The sequence below is a fragment of the Felis catus genome, chromosome C1 (genome assembly GCF_018350175.1).
Source record: "Felis catus isolate Fca126 chromosome C1, F.catus_Fca126_mat1.0, whole genome shotgun sequence".
In the NCBI taxonomy this organism is placed as follows: domain Eukaryota; kingdom Metazoa; phylum Chordata; class Mammalia; order Carnivora; family Felidae; genus Felis; species Felis catus.
The window spans coordinates 60609777-60635534 of record NC_058375.1 but is presented as its reverse complement, the minus strand read 5'-3'; positions in this window follow the sequence as shown (position 1 = coordinate 60635534).

Below are 25758 nucleotides of genomic sequence, written 5' to 3'. Positions count from 1 at the left end.
TGATGCCATTAAGAGAGTAAAAGTCCACGGTGGGAGAAAGTATTGCAATAGCTCCATCCTACAAAGTAATTGTATTCAGGACCCCTAAAGAAAAAAGGGATGAAACTTTAAAGAGATTCTCAAAGCATAGGGTTTCTAAATGACCAATGAGAATATCAAAATGTTCTTAATTGTGTTAGGCATTAAGAAACTGCAAATTAAATCTCATGAAAAGAGCCACTAAAATAGGTAAAATAAAAGGAAAACATGAGAAATGCCAAATGCAGGCAAAGATATAGAACTCCTGGAACATTCTTACACTCTTTCGTGGAGGGTGAATTGGCTCAATTATTTTGTAAAGCTATTTGGTGGTATCTACTAAAGTAGAACATATGCATAAGATATAACACCTCAATCTACTCTTAGGTATGTATCCAGAATATATTCTATGTCTATATTTACCACAAGCATATACATGCTCATTAATTGATATGTATGAGAATGTTCAAGCAGCACCATGAATACATTTTAAAACTGCAGACTACAAATGACTATCAACTGTTAATTGGATATATAAGTTGTGGTATTTATGTGATGACAGAATTACATAGGTATGAAAATGAACTGATATAATCAAGAGAGGACATTCTGTAGGATTCCAAACACATCTATGTTTCCAGATAAAAGGGAAAAAAACACTTTTGTTGTAAAGGTGTTTGAAAGGGGCACAGGGTATACCTCTGGAATTCTGGTTACATTATATTTCCTGATCTGTTTGCTATTTACATAGATTTTCATTTTTATCAAAATTCATCAAGCTCTCTAAGAAGAGTCCTGAATTCTTGAGTGTATGTCATATTTCAGTAAAATTTTAAAACATATATATGTATCTGTATACACATAGATGTCTTCCAGCAATTTAAAATTATTCTAGCCTTAATATATCTGTTTGTTTGTTTGTTTGATTTCCCAAGGATAATCTAGATTGACTCAAGCTTGTTTTCTATTGATTTCTGCATAGCTATTGAAAAGGTCCTGACTGTTCTAGTAGAAAATCTTTGGCTGGTTTGGCCTTCAGAAGATTCATTCTTTGGGGTTTACTCTCCTTTAAAGGTACCTTTATGGGCATCTTTGTAATAAAATGGAATGAAAGGTCAATGACTATTTCCCTTTTAGTCTTTTGGACTTGTAAACTTACTCACACTTAAGATCCTTATTAATTTTAACATTTTATTATGGTTTTACTCCATTATTTTCTTTGTTAAATACTTTTATGCTTATTTATTTTTGAGACAGAGAGAAACAGAGCATGAGTGGGTGAGGGACAGAGAGGGAGACACAGAACCTGAAACAGGCTCCAGGCTCTGAGCTGTCAGCATAGAGCACAATACGGGGCTCAAACCCACGAACCCTGAGGTCATGACCTGAGTCAAAGTTGGATGCTTAACTGACTGAGCCACACAGGCACCCCATACACTATTTTCTAAGGACAAAAGAATACCTCCTCACATAAAAGCTTTCTATAAAATTATATATCCCATAAAGCTTAATCTCATGTCTGGTTCCAGTTAATTATGGGCATCTCTATATGAAAGCTTTGACGCTAATCCTATTCAAAATCTTTTATTAAGATAGCCCCTAAAACCTATGGAAACTTCCCATCCCAATCTCAACTGGACCTTATTAATTTCACAAATAATAGAGAAATTACTAATTCATCATCTTTATTATATTCTCTGTATTCACTAGGGATCTAGCAGTCTTGTTTTTATAGATTATTTTTCAATGGATCAACTATTTTTGTTAATTTTTATAATAGATGTATCATTAATGAATTGAAAGCATGCTTAAAATATGTGAGAACAGGAGCGCCTGGCTGGCTTATTCAGTTGAGTGCCCGACTCTTGATTTTGGCTAAGATCACAATCTCATAGTTCATAGGTTCAAACTCTGCATTGGGCTCTGCACTCTCAGTACAGTGTTTGGGAATCTCTCTCATGCACTCTCTCTCCCCCCCCGCCCCTCTCTCTCTCTTCCTCCCTTGCTTGTGCTCTCTCTCTCAAAATAAATAAACAAATGTTTAAAATATGTGTAAATAACAATTAATATTACACTATTTGTTATTAAGGAACCTTAATTTCACACAAATTGTGAGAATAGAGATGTGCTTTTTAATATGCTCATTTATATCCAATACAGTAGATACTCATACTTTTTGCCTTATAATCTAATAACTTTTAAGATTTACCTCAATAAATTTCCTTCCACACAGAGTTTTAAATAACTTCCCATGGCTTCTACCATCATGGTTCCCAAATGCTAATTACATAAGATTTACTGGATAATTTGTTTAAAAATGGAGATAATCAGCACTCCTGTATTCTTTGCAGCATTATTTATAATAACAAAGGTTTGGAAACAATCTAAGTGTGCATGCATGGATGAATGGATAAAGATTATACACACACACACACACACACAACACATATACACACAATAGAAACTGTTCAGCCATAAAAAGGAACATAATCTTTTCAATAGTGACAACTTGGATCAAACTTGAGGGCATTATGCTAAGTGAAAGAAATCAGACAAAGGAAGACAAATGTCATATTATCTTACTTACATGTGGAATCTACAACAAACAAACAAACAAGCAAACAAACAAACAAACAAAAACAAGCTCATAGATATAGAGAACAGACTGGTGGTGACCAGAAGGGAAAGATGTGGGGAGTGGGCAAAATAGGTGTAGGAGGCCAAAAGGAACAAACTTCAAGTTATAAAGTAAATAATTCCTGGGGATAAATTTAGAACATGGTCACTATCTTAATAATACTCTATTGCATATTTGAAAGTCACTAAGAGTGAATCTTAACAGTCTTCCTCACAAGAAAAAAGAAAGCAAAACATTTTTATAACTATGTATGGTAACAAATGGTAACTAGATTTATTGTGATGATCATTTTGTAATACATACAAATATAGAATCATTGTGTTGTGTATCTGAAGCTAATATATGTCAGTTATATCTCAATAAAAAAAGAATGGATATCATCCTTATACTTAATTCCTAGAAATGCTGATTCAGCAGGGCCAAAAAGTAATGTCAGTTCTTCAAATCTTCCCCTTACTCCGAAGGCAAAATTTTGGGGCACTTTTGGCTGGTCCTCATGTTGAACTTTGTACTAACTCTATTGTTTTTATTACTTTGTGTTTTAATTACTTGTCTGTATGTGTCAGGTGTTAGTGGAAATTGCATGAAGTTGAGGGTGGAACATGACCTTGAGAAAATCACCCAACATAAGCTTTGAAGTTTAATCACGCATCTGCTGGCTCATTAAAGAAAGAAATAAAAAAAAATGTTATCTACCATGTTCTGGGAATTGAACTAGCTACTGGAAAAAAAATTAAAAATAAAATTATTATATGATCCAATAATCCCACTACTGGGTATTTACCCAAAGAACATGAAAACACTAATTCAAAAATATGTATGAACCCTTATATTTATTGCAGCATTATTTACAATAGCCAAATTATAGAAGCTTCCCAAGTGTCTATCAGTAGATGAATGGATAAGAAATATGATATGTGACACAATGGAATATCACTCAGCCAAAAAAAAAGGGGGGGGGATGAAATTTTGCCATTCGCAACAACAAAGATGGATCTAGAAAGTATAAAGTTAAATTAAATAAGTCAGAGAAAGACAAATACCATATGATTTCACTCGTATGTGGAACTTAAGAAACAAAATAAATGAACAAAGAAAAATAAAGAGACAAACCAAGGAACAGACTCTTAACCATAGAGAACAAACTGGTGGTTACCAGAGTGGAGGTGGATGGGAGGATGGGTCAAATAGGTAAAGGGGATTAAGAATATACAAATCATAATGAGCACTGAGTAATGTATAAATTGTTGAATCACTATCTTATACACCTGAAATGAGTATAACACTGTATGTTAACTAGACTGGAATTTAAAAGAAAAAAGAAAAAAAAAGAAAAAACCTGGCTGCCTTGGTCAGTGAAACAAGAGACTCCTGATCTCAGGGTTGTAAATTTGAGCCCCACACTGGGTGTAGAAATTACTTAAAAACATAAAATCTTAAAAACACTGAATAAGACTGTTTCTGACATCACAGATGTAAAACTACTACCACTACTACTAGCTACTAGCTACCACAGCTGCTAGCAATTGTGACAACAATGAGAACAACACTACCACAGGAGCAACAACAAAGACATGTATGAAGTCTTTATTAGAAGAACATTACTATGAGTATTTTGATGAGAACAACACCGTGAGTTAGGAACTACCAATAACCTTCATTTCCTTTCCAACAGAAGAGAGAATTAAAGCTCGGAGAGACTGACTAAACTTTTCAAGTTTTCCAAGTTAATAATCCATCAAGGCATCATGAATATAGTAAAATTCAATGTGGTAAGTCTATTAGTAGATTATTAATAGTTACATTAATTATTTTGTGTTTTAATCATTTGTTCATATGTTGTCAATTTTCAGTCATAACTATATAAACTTAAGGGTAGAAAAATGACTCGCTATTAAGTTATATATATAATAAAGTCTGTTAATAGTTACATAAATGATGGATAAGGAACTATTGCCTAATAGTAAGGGTGGTGGGTGGAGATCAAGAAAAGCTTCACAAAGGAAGTAATTTTGAAATGAGAACAATTAGCTATTTTCCAGGTGGAGAAAGGTATATGATGAGTGGAAGAAAGGAGAGTATTGTATATTGCAGGAAAAAAGAAAAACAAGTCAAGGTGCTAAAATATGAATATGAAATATGAAATACATATGAAATACATTTCATACAAGAGCATGTTAAGATTGAAGCACCTAGCAAATGGCCATATGTCATGGCTCAAAGGGAATCTTGAAATGGTGGCTTCAACAAGGCAGATAATACTTACATTGGCTTCATTTCTGAAAACTGGATTTCCTGGTTCAGGATTGTAATTTATAAATAGCTTTAGATTAAAATAGTCAGTGGGGATTAAAAATGAATATGTATTGTTGTTTTTCTCATACATTAATACTTGTGAAATTCACCAGAAAAAAAAAAGTAAAAAAAAATTAAAGATATAATAAACGTATGTTATCCAATCAGTCTTGACTAACTGAGCACAGTAGCTGCAGCACCAATATATGTTAAATACATAATTGAATGACTGATGATAATTTATGCCAGGAAAGGACAATGGTTTTGCCTGGGTTATATCACAGCTCTAACAACTGGGAGTGTAAGGACAAAGAGAGAAAATTCCTTTACTCTTGTAATTATTTTATTTTAGAAATTCATAAAGGGAAAGCTGATATTTAATTCAGAAAAAATAGCTACAAGAAATGTGTTCTCCTTATTCATAAAAATATTTTATTCAGTTGTTAAATGTCTTTAAAATATATCTTCAAAGATGTACTAACTTCTGTCATCTATTCTACAGCTTGTCTTCTGCAAGTTGAAGGTCTATGAATGTAACAGTTGAAATTAAAATTGCTAATTCTAGACTTGAAAAAATAGACAGTGGGAAATATGCATTCATAGCTTAACTGGCACATTAGACTTAGAACAACTAATTCTGTCAAGTAACAAAATGCCCAGTACATTTTCTCTTGTGGATGAATGAAAATGTTTCACAGAATGTTTAAACTCTTCTCATATACAATGAAAAGAAATGACCTAATGCACCATCAGTATACAGGTATCTTATAAAAGCAATGCTCTTTGTAAAACTTTAACAATGGAAGAAGATCGAATTTAATTAGACATTAAGGAGAAGGAACATCAAGCATAAGGATGATTAGATCAATATGTGTTAATATCCATCTTGGTTCAAAGATAAATTAGACACTTACATACACAGAAAGTTAAATAAAAAAATCTTGTTAGGTAAATAATCTGCAGATCACTTGGCTCCATATGATCATTAATATAGATGCTAAATTCGAGGCACCTGGCAAGAGGTACTACTTTATTATACTTCAGTTATTTCTAGTAATGGTATTCTACTGATATCAAGTACTACTTATTCAAGAAAATAATATGATATTTTATGCTATGGAGACAGCCTCATGGCCACTGCTGTTTCCTAAAATACTGAAGGCCTTTTCTAAGTGAATCCTCCTTATGTCCTTTGTATGTCCTTATCTCCTTCTCTACTTCACCTGGTGAAATCTTACTCAGAAGTAAATATTCAATTAAAATGCAGCTCCTCCATATCCTCCATAGACTTCTTATGACTGACTGAGCCCTTTTGATATCCCTATAATTTCCCTCTCTGTTTCCCTACAGCACTTTGCAAAGGCTTCTGGTATAGCACTTATGCTAATATGTCATTCTTTTTTTACACATCTTTCTACTCAACTAGATTGGATGAACTAAAGAGCAGAGAGTATTTAAAGACTTTCTCAGAACCTGGTACATAGTACATGATGAATGAAAGTTTATTAATGACTGAATGAATGAATAAAGAAATAAGTCAATGTAGGAATGGATAAATTAATTGAAAAGTGTTGGTAGTCAGCTAATTATCTTCTTTGCTTCCAGGAATGCTTTCATTCATTGATCCTTACCTATCCATAAACCTGTGTTCCTGTCATCTGCCTTTATCATTCTCCATCTCTTCTCATTGCTAGTATCTGTTGTCCCTAGGTTTACTTTTGATTCCCTTCTCTCAATTTGATTTCTTTCCTCTACATCCCTAATGTCTTCAGTATCCATTAAATGTCTTGACATTTTGAATGTCTGGTCTCTTCATCTTCTGAGATCATCATCTTTTCTATGAGTTTACCTATTTCTTGGTTCTTATCAGTACCTTAAATTGTTTTTCCTTTAACATAGTAACCTGACACTCCCATTCTTTGATCTCTCCATCCTATTCATAAGTATGTTTCCTTGATTACCCAGAGATTTCCAGGCCCTTTTCTCCTCAGTATCTTCATTTCTTTCCACAAACCTTTACTCCCTTCCCTCTCCAGGTCACCATGGTTCATCATACCCAACACTCCATTAACAGTATTCTCAGGACTCTTGTCATAACTTGATGCCAGTTTAGCACCACTGGAAAAAAACTCAGAGTTACTCCAATCTATGATACTGTAAAGTAATGTCTTTCATCTTGCCTGCCATACATTATGTCCTTCCATAGTTCTCACTCTTTTATTCTCCAGAGTGGCTAAACTTTGACTCTTCAGCCTCCGTGATTTGTCTATCCCAGTCAAATCATAAATGCTTTTGATAATGTTCAAGATCACTTTCTCCTCTCTTGCTCTATTTTACTTCACTAAGTTATATTTACTGTTGAGATTGAACTTAAACATCACTTCCTTTATGTAGTCATTCTTTATTCAGTTTAGTGTTCCCTCCATGTTGTTCTTTGCACATCATAGTTCTTTTCTCACAGTGTTTAAATTTCTGCCTTAATTGCACATCTTTCTCAATATATTGACAACAACATAGGAGGGACAAATATCTCTTTAAATAAAAGCAACTTTTTTCCAAAGTAATATATGCAAATGGTTAAAATACCTAATGGTACAAAGGTGCTTATGTTATAATCCTGCACTCAAACTACCAATATCCAATCTTACTTCTCAGAGTAAATTGCATTTAACTATTTGAACTATTATTATTTTCTAGGAGATGATCTTACAACTTCATATAATATGCTTATTTCATTGTTTCTTAAGATTTCTATTAAGACATTAGCAACAGTCTTTCTACAATAAGAGATAAAAATTTCACTTGATTAATTTCTCTCTTAATTTGCATTTATATTTTAAAATTGCATTCATAATATCTTTTTTACCTTTTAATAATATACTTAGCTTTTTATTTCATGATTTGTTTTACTTTCGTGGTCCAGGATCAATAGACTGATTTTTGATACTTCAATTTCTTACATGGAGATATAGAACCTGAACACATCTGTCTCTTATTGTCCTCCATTCTACCTCTAACATTCTGATAACTCTTCTTTTAAATTTTAAAAATGGATAGCCCATACATCCTCATATTTAAAATTAAGTCTCTAATTTATAGCAATGTATACAATGGGCTTTTTCCTTTTATACTAGAAGAGTTAACAGATACCAAGTATGGGGCATCTAAAAGGTGACCACATTTGTTTCCTGTTACCCTATCACATTTTCCAACTTGTCTCTATAATCAGAATACTAGTATGTACAGAAATAAATAAATGTATAGATGTTTTATCATAGTATTGTGCAGATCTAGCATCTATTCCCTCAGTATGTGGACTCTGTAGTATATTAGTTAACTGTTTCTTTTAAAAAAAAGCTTTTTTGAGTATTTTCAAATTTACGTGGTATAAATACTTAGAGTGTAGCAGGTGTTCAGGCTATCAACTTAATACCACAGAATGTGTTGTTGGGAAGAGATATGCTGAATCTGCTCTTTGTAGTCAATACAAGCTGGTTCCAGGACAACACTGAGTAGATAAAAAAAATAAAAAATAAATAAAAACTTACAGGAACTTGAGTCTGCAAAGAAGGGATGCTGGCATCTTACTTTCCAGCTGGATATTTCATGTATCATTAGAAGAGGAGTAAGACCATGTGGAAGCATTCTTAAAAGAATTTGACAGGTATCCTTGTTTATCAGAGGTACACATGAATATAGAGACTGCTGTCTGCCTGAATCATTCTAATCATAAATTCAGGGCAAGGAGAATGGGTAGCGATGACACAGTGTTCAATCTTTTTATCTGTATTGGTTATGTTTCCTCACTTTCGAGATGATGCAGAGAAGTTTCAATTGCCTTGATAGAACCTAAACAAGAGGGTTGTAGGGGGAAACTGTGGAGGAGGAAAAAGCTTTCCTTGACCTTCCTAGAGTCCTTGCCAGGTCTGCAATGAAACTGACAAAGACAAATTAATAGGAGAAAAGCATACAAATTTATTTAAGTTTAACATGATATAGGAACCTTCATAAGGAAATGAAGACCCCACAAAATGGTTAAAGCTGTGTTTTTATGCCAGGTGGCACAAAAGATGAAATAAAGATGAAGAGTGGAAAAACATGATAGGGCAAAGAATATGAGCTAAGTTGTAAAATGAGAGACAGTTAGCAAGACCTGTTCATTCAGATTCTTCTCAGCGTCCCTTTGTCTTCGAGATCAGGATGTTCCTTTCCTCCAAGTATAGAGAGGGAAACTCTCACATGAAGATCTTATGACATGCTTCAAGGGAAAAGGAGGGGGAAAGTCAGAGAGAGAACTTCCTGCTTCTGCTGTCTTCTCAAACATCTTTCTCTTTCAGCTTATAGCATTCAATATGGCACAATGAAATATTTTGGAGTAGCATGTGCTGAACCCCATCAGCTATGAACAAGGGTTAGGGAACCTTTGCAATAATAGGATATTATATATACAACCTGGAGTAGAAGCTGATAAAACAATAGAGAAGATCATTCCCAGATGAGAAAACAGGTGCTGGATCTAGACTGAGCTCACATCTGTGCTCCATGAGAGAGCTGGCACTGAGCCACTTCTGGCCATGAAAAAAGAGGACACGATGAAGACACTTCTAAGACGTTAACTCACAGACCCCATTCACAAAAACTTTGCCAAAGAGTCACAATGACTACAAGGAGAACTGATACATAGCCCACACTCTGTGCAACGTGTCTACTAAAACTTAGATCATAGGACATTAGCTGACACGTAGCATGTCTGTCACACACAATATTACTTGTACCATGCTATTTTCAGGTCATACATTTTTCTCTATTGCCGCAGTCATTCCTCCCGTAACTTGTGAAGCCTATGCTCAATTACTCGTTTGGGTGAGAACCCATGTCTATCTTGGTGATCGCTGAAGCCTCAGCATCTATCACAATCTCTAGTAATTAGTGAGGGCTCAACATATATTTGATTGCTGAATGAGTAAACGAATGACAAGAACCAAAAGTAACTGGTACGTGGTAGCCACTAAATAAATATTCATGCCTTTTTTACTTCCTATTTCTAGCAAAACCAATCTTTATATGCATTTAAAACAAGTCATAGGGGAGTCTGGGTGACCCAGTCAGCTAAGTGACCAACTTAAGCTCAGGTCATGATCTCACAGTTTGTGAGTTCGAGCTCCCATGTCAGGCTCCAAGCCTGGAGCCTGCTTCAAATTCTGTGGCTCCCTCTCTCTCTGCCCATTCCCGGATCATGTTTTCTTTCTCAAAAATAACTAAATATTTTAAAAAAATAAAGAAGGCATAGCTATTTTTTTCTGAATACTAAAGATATTAAATTACACATGTATTTATTAAAATGTTAATTCTGTTTAATTTAATTAAACATAGATGCTATGTTAACTGAGTCATAAATTATAAATACTCTTTTTTTAAAATGTTTATTTTTGAGAGAGAGAGAGAGAGAGGGAGAGAGAGAGAGAGAGAGAGCTGGAGAGGGGGCAGAAAGAGAGGGAGACACAGAATCCCAAGCAGGCTCCAGGCTGTCAGCACAGCACCTGATGCAGGGCTTGAACTTATGAACCATGAGATCATGACCTGAGATGATGTCGGACCCTTAACTGACTGAACCACCCAGACGCCCCTTAAATTGTAAATATTCTTAAATGTATCACTTTCAATATTTTCTTCTCTAATATCTTTATATGGATTAATAATGGTAAAAATCATAAACCAATGTACTGTTTGATTTTTATCTAGATATTACTCATCAGTCACAACCCATGCAGTTCTTCAGGTCAAGTAGCCAAAAGCAATGACAATTATCAACCAAAACAATAAACCATGGTCCAGAAATTACAACATTTTCCATAAAGTTTAATACCTAATTAGACATGTGATATGGATGAAATTGAGATTTGAAAAAATTCATGATATCCCAGGACTCATCTCACCTCAAAGATTACCTGTGGCTGAGCAGTAAAAAACAATTCTAACCCACAGTATTAGCATTATTTAAAAGTTAAACCAGGTAAATGAGAATTGTGAAATATCTGTGTTTGCAAAAACATACAAAGCCATTCATTCTCTAACTAAATACAATACATGGGATGTCAACAGACAAACATCCAGATGCTAAATTAAAAAAAAAATTTGTCCATTTTAGGGCATGACTAATGATATGACTATGTTAGGATGGGTTTCAGAATTAGTCAAATCTAATTTTTTTTTAATTTTTTTAACGTTTATTTATTTTTGAGACAGAGAGAGACAGAGCATGAACGGGGGAGGGGCAGAGAGAGAGGGAGACACAGACTCGGAAGCAGGCTCCAGGCTCTGAGCAGTCAGCCCAGAGCCCGATATGGGGTTCGAACTCAGGACCGCGAGATCATGACCTGAGCTGAAGTCGGACGCCCAACCGACTGAGCCACCCAGGCGCCCCTAATTTTTTTAAACTTAGCATTATTGTGGCAAATTGATGTGCAATATAATTCATTGGTTTTAAGTTTACAAGTCAATGAGTTTTAACAATGTGTGTGTGTGTGTGTGTGTGTGTGTGTGTGTGTGTGTGTGTGTATAACCATCTTACTAATTGAGATATAGAACATTTTGTAACAGTTCCTTCATGCCACTTCACAATTAACCCCCTTCCCCCACCCCGATGCTTGGAATCAAGTTTTCATTTGTCTCAACAGTCTCACCTTTCTAAAATTGTATATAAATTGAAATATATTAAGTATGTGTTTCATTATGTCTGACTTCCTTGTCTTAGCAAATGCTTTTGAGGTTCATCAATTTTTGCATGAAGAACTACTTTGTTTCTTTTTATTACTAAGAGTGTTATATTCCATTCTCTGGATATACCCTACACTGTTAATATTGATTCAGAATTCAAGAATTTTAATTGTTTCCAGTTTTAGTAATTATGGATGAGGGTGTTATAAACAATTGTGTCTAATTCTTTATGTGGACACACATTTACATTTTGTACGTATAAATCCAGAACTGAGATTTGGGGATGGCATGAGTTTGTGTTTAACTTTTGGTGGGACCACCAAACTGTTGTTCAAGGTGGGTGTACCATTCTGCATTTCAACCAGCAACACATGAAAGTTGCCTTTTTCCACTTTCTTGCCAACACGTATATTGTCAACCTTTTTTAAATTTTAGCTGTTACAATCTTGTGTAGTTGTATCTCATTGACATTTTATTTGTATTTTCCTATAACAAATAGTGTCAAGCATCCTTTTGTATCCTTATTTGCCATTCTTTGCTGAAGTAGGTTTTCAAACTTTTTGCTCAGTTTTCAATATGGTTTATTGTCTTCTTACGTTTGAGTTGTAAGAGTTCATTTTTAACATCCTACCCAAGTCTCTTATGAAATACATGTTTTGAAAATACTTTCTCCCAGTCTGTAGCTTGCTTTTTCATTTTCTTAACAATGTCATGTGATGAATAAAGGTTTTCAATTTAGATGAGTATTAACATACACACACACACACACACACACACATATACATATACATACACAGTTGGTATTGTGAAAGGTTCAGACTTCTCATGTCCTAAGAAATTTTAGCCAAAGGACATAAAAATTTCCCCCCCTTTTTTTTTCCTAGAGCTTTTATAGTTTTGCCTGATAGGTTTAAGTCTATTATTCATTTCAAAGTAATTTTCATTTATGGTATGAGATTGAGGCTCGTTTTGTCCAGAGAGCAATCCGGTGATTCCAGCAACATTCATTTTAAAAGATTTCCCAGTTTAATTACTATTAAACTACATTGCTTCTTGTTGAAAATCAATTACCTGTGATCTTGCTTCTGAACTTTATATTGTGTTTCATTGATCCATATGTCTATCCTTCTGACAACATCATACTCTCTTGATTGTGGTAGGTTTTTTTAGTGTTTATTTATTTTGAGAGAGAGAGAGTGCACATGAGCAGGGGGAAGGGCAGAGAGAGAGAATCTGGAGCAGGCTGCACGCTATCAGCATGGAGCCTGACACAGGACTCCATCACACAAACTATGAGATCATGACCTGAGCAAAAATCAAGAGTCTGACGCTTAACCTACTGAGCGACCCAGGCACCCCAAAACCCATAGTTTTAGACTAAGTCTTGAAATCCAGTACTTTAAGGCTTCTAACTTTCTGTATTTCAAAAATTATTTCAACTATTCTAGATATCTCCCATTTCTAATTACATTTTAGAATCAGCTTTTAGTTTTAACAAAAATTTTAATATCTAGAAAATTGTCAAATTCTTAAATAAGGGACAGAATTTATTATCTCTGCTGCTCTGGTCATTAGGTAATCTATCAAATCTACCCATGTTTTATATTTATAAAACAGAAAAAATATCATCAAATTCACAAGGGACTTTCCTGAATTAATGAGATAATGATGATAAATAACTTCTCAGTTTGTCTGTAGCATATTAGACATTCTATAAATGTCATTTCCTTTTACTGTGATTTTTCCTTCCCCCAAAACATAAACAGCTTAGGTTCCTGCACACTGACAGTTATTAGATTTTACCTGTTTGAAACTCATATAAAGATAAATTTAGGTACAAATATAAGTTCTTGAATTTCACTGAGTTTCATTAACAATTGTTACACATATCTGTAGTAAAGTTTGGGTGCATGAGACTAAAATCAGTTGACACAAGTATAAGTGCCATAAGGATGTATGATTTTTGTAATCAATGAAGTTATTGTTGAATGGAATTGAATAAAAGGTATTATTGTTGTTCTCCATATCTCTGAATAGAGGTAAATATTTGTTGATAATTTCTTATTCTACTACAGTGCATTTATAAATGCTATTTTTAGCATATTTTAAAGGAAATATTAAAAATTATTATTTTAATTCCTCCAGTTAATGATTTGAATAGAAATAATGGAGACAATCTTGAACTCTGAGCATGAGAAGCTGAAGTTTTACATTCCTCTGAAAACTTGTGTGTACTTGTCACAATCTTTAGAACTTCTCAGTGCCTTTCCATTTCTTATCCAGAGAATTTGTTTCCTTCATATTTCCTTGCTTTAGAATTTACATTTATCAGATTTTGCTTTATTTTGATGAAGAGCATAATGCAATAGTGTGAAAAAAACAAGAGCAGACAAATTCTGATAGTGAAATATAACAATATTTGCTAACTTACCTTTCACTATATTTTGGGATTCCCCAGGGTGCATACACATTCAACTTCCATTCCTGCCTATAAACTCTCTCAAAATTATCACACTCACTCTAAGTGTTTCAACTACCCCTGATGTGGATTCTGATAATTGGATACCTCTAGATACCCATGACTCACACTAACATTTCTAAACCCCAGCTAAATATATATTCTGGATATCTTTAGGCAACTGAAAACCAGCATGTCCAAAGAAATGATCTCTTTTCCTAGTCTGCATTCTATGATCTTTGTCTTTACATTCAATTGAGTTTTTCCTATTAATAAAAACCATGTAAATTCAATATAGATAACAGGAGAATAGCAAAATGTAAAGATGAAATATAAATCACTTGATTTGATCTCATCACTTAGCAGGATTCACTTTTCTATCCATCTTTTTTTATGCAAATAAACCCGTCGATATCACATATGATACAATGTCTTATAAAATTAAAAGTTTGAGATAAAAACATACACATTTTGCCTTATTTTCATTATATCATGAAAAAATTCCATGCCATTTTATAGTCCTTGAAAATAATTTTTAATGAGTTTGTAAATATTCATCATATGGATAAGCTATTTAGCTGGATATATAGGTGTTCCTATTTCTTACATTATATGTTATGCTGCAGAAAACATCTCTTACACATATAGCTTTCACTTATTATAACCTTATCATAGGCTCCCTACAGATAAATTGATTAATGCATTTTTTTTTGAGAGAAAGAGAGAGAGAGGGAGAGAGAGAGAGAACAGAGGGGCAGAGAGAGAGAATCCCAAGCAGGCTCTGCACTGTTGGTGAGGAGCTTGACAATATGGGGCTTGAACCCACAAACCGCAAGATCATAACCTGAACTGAAACCAAGGGTCTGAGGCTTAACTGACTGAGCCACCCAGCCACCCAGCCACCTAGATGTGTGGAAATTTTTTAAAGGAATATTGTGTCAAATTGCAATTTAGAAGAATGGTATTAATATAAAATGATACTCACAAGTGAACCTAATTCTTATTTTCTTTTATTATTTTTAAAGCTATTTTTATTTCACGGGTAAATTTTATACGATATATTAATTTCACTTTGTTTACTAGTGAGGGTAATTTTTTTGTATTTATTTTAACCCTTTATCATAATTTATAATATTTTTAATTTTGAGGCTTCTATTATTTTTAAAAAATTTTTTCAACTAATAATTTTAATGACTTACTGGCATTTTTATATGTTTAAAGATAATAATCTTTTGTCATGTGTCACTTTTTTTTTCAAATTTTTTTCATAAGGCACTCACTTTTAATCTCTTGTAGATTCGGGTAGAATTTTTCATCATTGTTCGTATTAATGATCATTCACTTAATTTTCTTTATTATTACCTTTTGCAGTTAGCTGTCTAAAATGAAGAGTTTGTATCGTGTTGTAATTGTTTTTACTTATTTTAAACTATTTTCATCTCTCTTTTAATCTTGGCTTATTCATATCTATTTCTCACAATTGAATCTATTTTAATGACTCCAAGTATTTCTCCTCTAAATTGTCTTGTTTGTTATATAAATTATTTTCAAATTGATGGCCTCCATTTGTGTCTTCAAGACCAAGTTCCCTTTTCCTTTACACAAGGTTTTTATGGATCCAATGTTGTAGTAAATTTGTTTTATTTTTTGCTCATATTTGGATAGAGAGAAGTCTATTTAGATGCAGCATCTAATAACCTAGGGTGGTAGAATACTAATGGCCACTCTCAGTAATTATTTGAGTGATGGCTGCTTCACTTTTTAGAGAAGAGATCTGAAGGACAGGAAGGGTGATATTTATAGTTATCTGGGAGCTACACATCCTCCACTCTTTGTGGAGGGAAAATCCCATCCCCTAGGCAAATCAAACTTGTTTTCTTTCTACCCTGTGAGTTACATTTCCCTCAGGATAAGGGTGTTATTTCTAAGGACTGAGTTTGAGACAAGGAGCATAGCCTGTTTGGATCAGCCAGTCCTTTTCTCCTTTTGAAATATACTTCCCTACAAAGACCACACATTCTATGTAGTACTTGTACTCCATACAAGGACAGATCCCCTCAGAATAGGCCTATTTATGCTCAGCACTGCCAATGACTGCGAATGGATTCATCTAGTTTGGGTGTGACATATTAGGCAGCCCACTGCATAATCTTTCTTTTTTTTTTATGTTTATTTATTTTTGAGGACAGAGACAGAGCATGAACAGCAGAGGGGGAGAGGGAGACACAGAATTCATAGCAGAGCCCCATGCAAGGCTGGAACTCCCCAACCATGAGATCATGACCTGAGCCAAAGTCAGATGCTTAACCGGCTGAGCCACCCAGGCACCCCTTCATTTATTTATATTTAAATGTTCATGAAAAATATTTGCTAGCATTTGTGTCCATTTTTAATTTACAAAAACAGCATCATGTTCTGTATATCATTGTTTCTCTCCTTAAAACAATTGTTCTTATTTGTACATTATTTTTTATTGTACAAAATCCCATGGAAGATGTTCACATTTTACCATATCTAATTGATATATGTCAATACTGAGATTATCTCCAACTTTTGACACAGTTAATGTGGCAATGAGCATTTTAGAATATGACCCCTCATAAACCTATAAGACTTCCCTGGGATATTCACTCAGGATTGAAATTGCTGGTTTGTAGGATATGTTTTATTTAATTTGAATAAATAGGACCAGAATGACTTCTTGATAGCATCCCAGTGTGCATTCTCTCCCACCTTCCCACTGATGCTTGACATTATCTTGCTTTATAATTTTTACATAATAAGTTTAAAGTGAAATGTGAAGAGAGTGAAATTTTCTTGTTTTAATGTATTAGTCTGCTTACAAAGGCTTGCCTCTTTCAGTGTCTTTAACTCACCCGTTTCTGTAGTTACTATTGTGTTAGGACTTAATTCTGCTATTATATTATTTTCCTTTTTACTGTTGTCTCTTTTTATTTTATTCTTTTCTTTTATGGATTTAAATTAAATAGACTGAGTTTTTTTTCTGCTTGTTTAAAAGTTATTTCATTTTCTTATCTTGATATTTGTTAGCCTCAGATCTATCTTAATATATATTTGCATAAAATGCTACCTCTGAATAAGTCCTATTATGAATGTATGTTCTCTCCTCACTGCGTTGTGTTGATATTTTCTACAATTTTAGTCCTAGTTTAGTTTTTTTAATGTTTATTTATTTTTGAGAGAGAGAGAGACAGAGTGAGAGTGGGGGAGGGAGAGAGAGAAAGAGGGAGACACAGAAACTGAAGCAGGCTCTAGGCTCTGAGCTGTCAGCACAGAACCCCACATAGGGCTGGAACCCACAAACTGCCAGATCATGACCTGAGCTGAAGTTGGATCCTTAACTGACTGAGCCACCCAGGCCCCCTTTAGTCATAATTTATAGAGAAATACTTTCTTTTCCTTTTCCTAACCCTAGACATTGACAAGATATTTCACCATTCTTATTCTTATGTCTTCAACATCTTCTGGATTTATTTTTCCAATCATGAGTACGTCCTCTGAAAGTATTTAAGTGTTGGTGTAAAGTCTCTTGACAATTCCATTTCTGATAATATTTTATTGTAATATTACATTAAATTAAATAATTTTCTGGATGTGTAAGTTCTACATCTTTTTAAATCAAAATGTTAAAATTGTTATTCTATATCCCTCCTGCCTCCAGTGTTTATTTTGAGAAGTCTTATACCTAGTTGTGCATTAAATCTGAATTCTATTGTGTTTTATAATGTTAAAGTTTAATATAATGTGTTTAGACTTTTTGGTAACTCTACTCTTTGGCACTCTATAAATGTTTTCAACCTGAGGTATCTGATCTGTCTATATCTTTGGGAAATTTATATCATTTTTCTTCAAATATTTCTCCATTTTATTTTCTTTGGCTTCTTTGAGACTCTTAACTTGTAGAATTTTGAACTTTGACTCATATATTAATATATCTGTTATTTTTTAAGTATTTTATTTTATTTAGTTTTAGGTATTTTCTGTTACTTCTCTCCTGTTGTCTTCAGTAGGAGATCCTCCCTTGGATCCTCCTTATCATTCTTCTATCATTTGGCTTTATATATTCTACTACTTATCATTATCTATTGGCTTCTCTTTTTAAATCATTTTTACACTTAATATCCAACTGATATTATCTTATTATGTTTTCACATGGCTATTTTCCTTTATCTTCTTAAACATATTTATCATGTTTTAAATTTTTATATTCCTCTTCCAATGTTTCTGCTTCATCTTGCATAGGTAATACAGCTTGTTGGTTTTTTTTGAGTTGTATTTTGAGTTGTGCTCTTCAATTACTATGTTCCCCTCAGCTTTTCATATTCTTTCTCTGGAAATATGTACTGGGGAATTAATGGTTAAGGCCAGGTTCCATTCAGTATCAGTCCTTGGAAAGAACCCTAGTGTTGATAGCTATGGATCACATAGAGCTATAATGATGCTTCCCATTTGTTGTCATTTAATAGGGCAGTTTTTCTAGTCTTTATATTACCTTAAATCAAGGACTGTTTCTATCTCTAGAGGATCTGGATTCTAAGAACCTTTCCATGGCAATAACCCCTGATCTTTGAATTTCATGCAATGTTCTTATCACTGAACATGATTCTTTATAATAAATTCCCTTTACTGGACAAATATGAAAAGGGTATTTTTGTCACCAATAAAGCCAGTCTAAAAGGTATCTAATTCTAAGCAATAGCAGGGGAATTAAAGGAAAATAATTTATATTTAAGAAACATATTAAATCACTATTGAGAGCTTTCCCTAATATGGTCAAGATGCGAGTTCATACTAGAAGTATAATTTACTGAGTGACGAAGTTTGATACTAACAATGCAGTTGGATCAATGAGACAGTGTCTGCTACTACTTAAAAAGAAAAAAAAATACACTAGTAGCAATGAGACATTAAGAGAGCTGTCAAGTGTTGCACATTTGCTTTAAGTAGTAACATCAAATATCTGTGACCTATTTTCCCAAGAAGTCAAATTTTTTTCTACTGGCTTGTCTAGAATACTTTGATACCTAATTTTATTTTTAAATGTGTGTATTTAAAATCTATTTTTAAATAGGTATTCTCTTTACAAAAAAAACAAAGGAAGGATGTTATTCTGTGAAATATTTTCAGGTGTCTAATCTGCATGTTTAATGATCCAATGTTGAATTTGTAATTTTTTTTCTCTAGTTACAAAGTAAGACTCTTTCCTGCACATCGATGTGATCATTATTCATTTTCCACTCATTGCTGAGACAGGGAAACAGTAGCTTTATGATGAACAGGAGAAGAATCTATCAGGTCCCAGTCACTTTTCATGAACTAAGGACTGATGTCAGTGACTGTCAGATACAAGCAATTTTCCCCATAAATCTCCCCTTCCTTGCAAATCGAATCATTGTTCCCTTACATTGCACAGACTTTTGTTCAGGTTTTCTGTTGTATAAAATTTAATGAGAACAGCCACAAAAAACATTACAAGCTGAGTATGTGCCAGAGAGAAATCTGCAAGTATGTTGAGATACCCTCACATAATTACCTATGATTTTCTTTAGCTAGCAACTTTTTTTTTAGATGAGGGAAAAAACCTCTTAAAGATCTAACATTGATACTAATTCCCACTTACCATGTATGTATGGAGTCTGTGTGTGTTGTATGCGTGTGAGTATGTGTGATATATTAAATATATCAGAAAATAAATTATGGACTCAGTTTAATAATTACATGAGACATAAAATTTGACTCAAATTTAAAAGATGTGGTGGTGGAATATACTTCCTACCACGGCCAGGCCCAATTATGAGAATCTCTTACTTCCTTCTTTCCCTCTGCAACAGCCGTCACTTGCTTGGCTGCTCCTGTTGCCTGTTGCCAGGGTCATGCACCTTGAGGCAGACAGCTGGGCCTCCTTGATGGAAGATTCCCACTTCTATAATTCACCTAGACCCCTCTAATTCACTCCCACCCATCATCTGCCAGAGGTACAGCTTTACGATTGTTTGAACATATCACAAGATATATCTGTTTGCTTTGCCCTTTGGGTACACTAATCTTTTTTCTGAGACTGTGTACTTATTGGGGGCGAGGTTATTGTTTCTAGTCAGGGGGTGTGAAGACATAATGAGAATGTGCTTAATTTATGGTCGCTGTTGCTATTTGCCTTATCTGTGCCATGCCCTTCCCAGATATTTCCCAAAGGAACACTTAATTCATCTAAAATATTTCATATATAAATCCACACTTATGTGGTAACTTCACTGACACATGGTATAAACTCATTTCTTTCTATTTGCCAATTTGGCTCAATATTCTCTGGAAGGAAAGTTTTCTTGATCAAATGGAAGAAACACAGAACTCTAATAGAAAGAATATAGGTCCCTTTTCTACTACAATTTCCACATTCTCTCCAAATGAAACCCATAAAACACTTGTAGTTTTATTTTTGCAAAATAATAGAGGGTAAGCTGTTGGATACAAGGAGGAACTAGTTTAAAGGCTTGCTGATGTTGGAGATTTTAGTTCTTTATCCTCAAAGTTAAAAGCCTTTGGAAGAGCAAAAGATTATATCTGTGTCGGCATTTTACTATGGTGGAGATCAAATGCCACTGATTCATGCTCATTAGGGCTGCTTCTCCCTCACCTGGGAGGCTTAAAGAAGTCTTTATGAGAGCTCAGCAAGGATTAACTTCATAGGCAAGAATAATAAGAAAAAATCTGTATGGTTGGTCTTAATTTGTGAGAGAATGAGATCATTTAGTTATTATGCCCTGGGAACCTTTAAAAATTTTAAACACATTATAGTCAGAAATATACATATTAAATCCTTTAAAATCTGTGAGAGATGGGGTTACCACAATAGTCATTTTATTTTATCTCCAGTGAGAGAAAAGCTAATGTTGGTTATCTTGAGTCGGGGTGGAGGGAGGAACCTGACTACCAATTTCTCTTGGTTGACTTTAGCATATCAAAATGATTGCATCATATACTTGGTTTGTATGTGTGTGTTTGCAAGAGCTCACAATTTTAATTCAAAGAGTATTAAGTATTTATCATATTTCTGTTATGAACGCATAATACATTTTAAATACACATAATGGTACATTTTCTAATAGTGATTTGTCGATCTAATTGCCGTTTACTTTCAAAATTGTTTTGAATGGCCTTAAAAAAATGACCTCACTGTATAGTTGGAGGAATTGAAGCCCAGAAAATAGAAGGGCATGTTTTGAGTTACAGTGCCAATTTGCGCCTGCTTTTACAATGCCCAGACTACACACCGCATGACACCCTTTAACTTTTTTTAAAGCTAGTCACTATTATGGAGAGTTAATGTGACTAAATGGGTTTTTTCACAACTTCATTTTGCTAAGCCAATATTTGTCATTAAATCTATATTTATAGATGAGAAACCTCTAGAATAAAAATGTAAACAAATTTTACATACTATGTAGTTACTCACTGTTTTGTTTTCATGTGAATTTGGTCAGTTCCATAAATTAATACATATTTGCTAAGGACCTACACACCAGATATGGTGCAAATATTAGAGTAAAAAAAAATAAGACACAGTGACTGTAATCAAAGAAATGATATTTCTGTTATTTCACTTATTCTATTTGGGCAATGATTATATGTTTGCATATCTATCTTTTCTACCCTCTTCCCAAGAAAATTCTAATACTGAACAATACAGATTATGTCTTATCAATATAACTCACTGATAAGTAAAATATTTTCTTCATGTGATAACATATCCTAATTAGAATATTCTCAATTAGAGTATTTATAATTGATTCAACTCCCTATCAAGATCTTCTGACTGAACACTTTAATAGAAATTTCTAATTTTCTTTCCTTAACTAATACACAGAAATTTTCTCTCTCCCTTAATATAATATAAACACCAGAGATATCACTGACCTTCACCTCTATTACCTCCCTCAATAAAACGGATTTGAGGAGGTTAAAACAAAATGCTTCAGCCAGAAGTCCTTAGCTCTGAAACTTAAAAGTTAAAACCAAGCCAAACTCACAGGACAGAATAAAAGATATGACTCAGTAGAAATAGAGACACATGAAAATCTCCCCTGTTTCGAACTTCATTGTGTTGTCAGCTAATATGAATTTTTCTCTTACTCTCCTGTGCTTTTTTTTTAGAATCCAATGATCATAGCCCAGAAAGGGCATTTCTACCACTTCTTAGAAGTGTATATTAGAAGGGGCACCTGGGTGGCTAAGTCAGTTAAGCCTCCAACTTTGGCTCAGGTCATGATCTCATGGTTAACGACTTTGAGCCCCATGTTGGGCTCTGTGCTGACAGCTCAGAGCCTGGAGCCTGCTTTGGATTCTGTGCCTCCCTCTCTCTCTGCGCCTCTCCAGATCATGTTCTGTCTCTCTGTATCTCTCTCAAAAAATAACATTAACAAAATAAAAATTAAATAAAAATTAAAAAAGAAGTGTATATTGGAGGGCTCAGTCAGCTAAGCTTCAGACTCTTGGTTTTGGCTCAGGTCATGATCTTAGGTTCAGGAGCCTGAGCCCTATGTCGGGCTCTGCCCTGATAGTGAGCACTGATACTGTTGAGCCCACTTGGGATTCTCTCTTTCTCTTAAAACAAATAAATAATTAAAAAAAAAAGTACATATCACCTTGCTTTTATTCTGAAAGATATGATTTCAGCAGAGGGATAATTAATCTTTATAGATTTTGCTCAGAGTTGCTATTGACTATAGTTGGATTTTGTCTAATGTACCCATTTGTAACAAGATTAGATTTGCTTTAGGACAGCAGATGATCAACTTCTAGAAGTGTTTCATTCATGTACACTTGAAAGAATGTATATTATGTCAACATTGGATGCTATCTTTCAGAGATGTCAATTAGGTCAATTTTATTATATTTGATGCTCAGATCGTCTATATGTTTAGTGACTTGTCTGCTTTATCTATCAGTTATTGAGACAGGTGTGTTAAAGTTCCCACTATGACATGTGTATATCTTTCTCTCCTTTTTATAACGACAATCTTTGTTTTATATATCTGAAGTTATATGTAACATGTATAAAAGTTTATCAGTTATTCCATTTTATCATAAAGTAAGGTCTTCTCTATCTCTAGACCCATGTCTTGTTAAAGTCTATTTTGTCTAATGTTCATATACACAAACCCAATTTTGTGTTTGGGAAGAGGGGAGAGGAAGTAGGATGACTGCAGAATGTATTGCTTTCATACTTTTAATTGGAAATATTCTATGCACTTATTTAGTAAAATTTGTTTCTTGTAAGAAAGATACTGTCTTACTTAACTTTTATGACACTATTTCTCCTTCCCTTTAGAATTCAAATACATTTTATACAAATACTGACAATGTTTAGTTTATATCTAACAGAGAATTTGTCTGCTTATCCTGTTTTGTCTTTTCTCTCTTCTTTTGCACTACTCAGATTTATTTTATTATTCTATTTCTCTCTTTTATCACTTAAATTATTTATTTTCAAGATAATTTTTAATCAATAGCCTAGGAATAAAAATATGTTCTCATACTTTGTATATTTTAATATATATTAGTGCATGTATCACTTCCCAGGCAAGGTTAGAACTCTAGAACTATTTTACTCCATTTGATCCAGCCTGTATTGTTTTCATGTATTTGGATTTTATTAGTATTTTAAGCTCCACAACCTAATATTCACTGAAAATTTCCTGACTGCTTCATCTTTTCTGTGTTTCTTTATTTTTTCTGGCATTTCTATGTTTCTCTCTGGGTAGATTCTCCTCCTCCTGAAGATTTCCTATTAATATTTCCCTTAGAGCAGGCACAATGGACAAAAATTCATTCTCTCTCTCTCTCATAATCTGATTGTCTCCTTTCACTTTTACTTTTAAAGGCTATTTTTGCTTGGTATAAAATTTGAGGTTGGCCCTTGTTTTCTTTCAGTGAATTAGAGATGCCGTAACGTGTCTCTAAGACGTTGTAGAGTCTATTGAAACATCAACATTCAAACTTATTGTTGTTCTTCCAAGCAAAATGTCTCCCCCCCCCTGCTGACTTTAATTTTTCCTTTTTTCTTTGGCTTTCAATAATTTGATTATAAAATGTCTAGATGTATTTTTCCTTGAAATTGTTCTGCTTCAGATGCATAAGAGTTTTTGAATTTGTGCTTAAGTTTTGAAAAGTTATGTCAATATTTATTCAAATTTCACATCTTACCCATTCAGTCTCTTGTTCTGGGGCTACAGTTTTATATAGTTAAAATATTTTACTATATTCAACATTTGTCATCTATGATTTTCTCTATTCTTCCATCTGTTTTGGACTCTATGCTTCAATCTGGATACTATGCAATCACCTATTTCCAATTCAGCATGTACCTGTTTTGCTGTGTCAAATATGCTATTAAACCTATCTACTGAATCGTGAATTTGGGTTAATGAGTTGTGGAAACCTATAGTTTCTATTTGATATTTTCTTATATTACAAATCTCTATGAAAATTCTACATTGTAATATCAATGTTCTTAAATATGTCAATCAAAGTTATTTTTAAGTACATTTCTATTCACTACAAGAATTTCTGTCTCTATATTTTTTGACCTTCTCTTTCTGTTGGCATACCTCATGATTTTAAATGTATGCTGATGTGCATAATAAAATTTAGAAGATCTGTATGATGTACAATTCTTCCAAATATGGAAAAATTTATGGAAGTGCACAGATACCACTTCCTCTATAAGTAGTGATTTATCCATTCAACATTAATTGGTTTCCTGCTATAATTTGTATTCTGTCCTTTCTTAATCATAAAAGAAGGACTATAGCACTAACATGGTTTTTGTTGTCCTTGTTGCTGTTTTTGTTTTATTTTGGAGAACACAGAATACAATGCAGGAATGAAAATATTTATGCAACTATTTCTCATGAATTGTGCCAAATAATAATAAAGCAAAGCAAATAGCTATTAGGCAAGCATGAAAGGGAAAATTAGTCAACTGGAAAGCTAGGAGCAAAGAGGAAATGGGAAGAACTTACATGGAGACTTCTCTGAGATTTACTGATATATATATGTAATATATACATATTACATATATATATATATTACACACACACATATATATACATATATATATAATGGAATGCTACTTGACAATCAAAAATAATTAAATCTTGCTATTTTGCAAAAACATAGATGGAACTAGAGTGTATTATGCGAAGCAAATAAGTCAGTCAGAGACAGACTAATATCATATGATTTCACTCATATAAGAAACACAACAGATGAACATAGGGGAAGGAAAGGAAAAATAAGATAGAAACAAAGAGGGAAGAAAACCATAAGAGACTCTTAAGGACTGAGAACAAACTGAGGGTTGCTGGAGGTGAGGTGGGTGGGGCATGGGCTAAATGGGTGATAGGCATTAAGGAGGATATTTGTTGGAATGAGCACTGGGTGCTATAAGTAAGTGACGAATTAGTGTGTTCTACTCCTGAAACCAATAGAACACTTTATGCTAACTAACTTCAATTCAAATAAATACATGAATAAATGAATGAATGAGTAAATAAATAAATAAATAAGAATTAGCCAGGCAAATTGAATGTGTAGTGGGTAGAATGGGAGG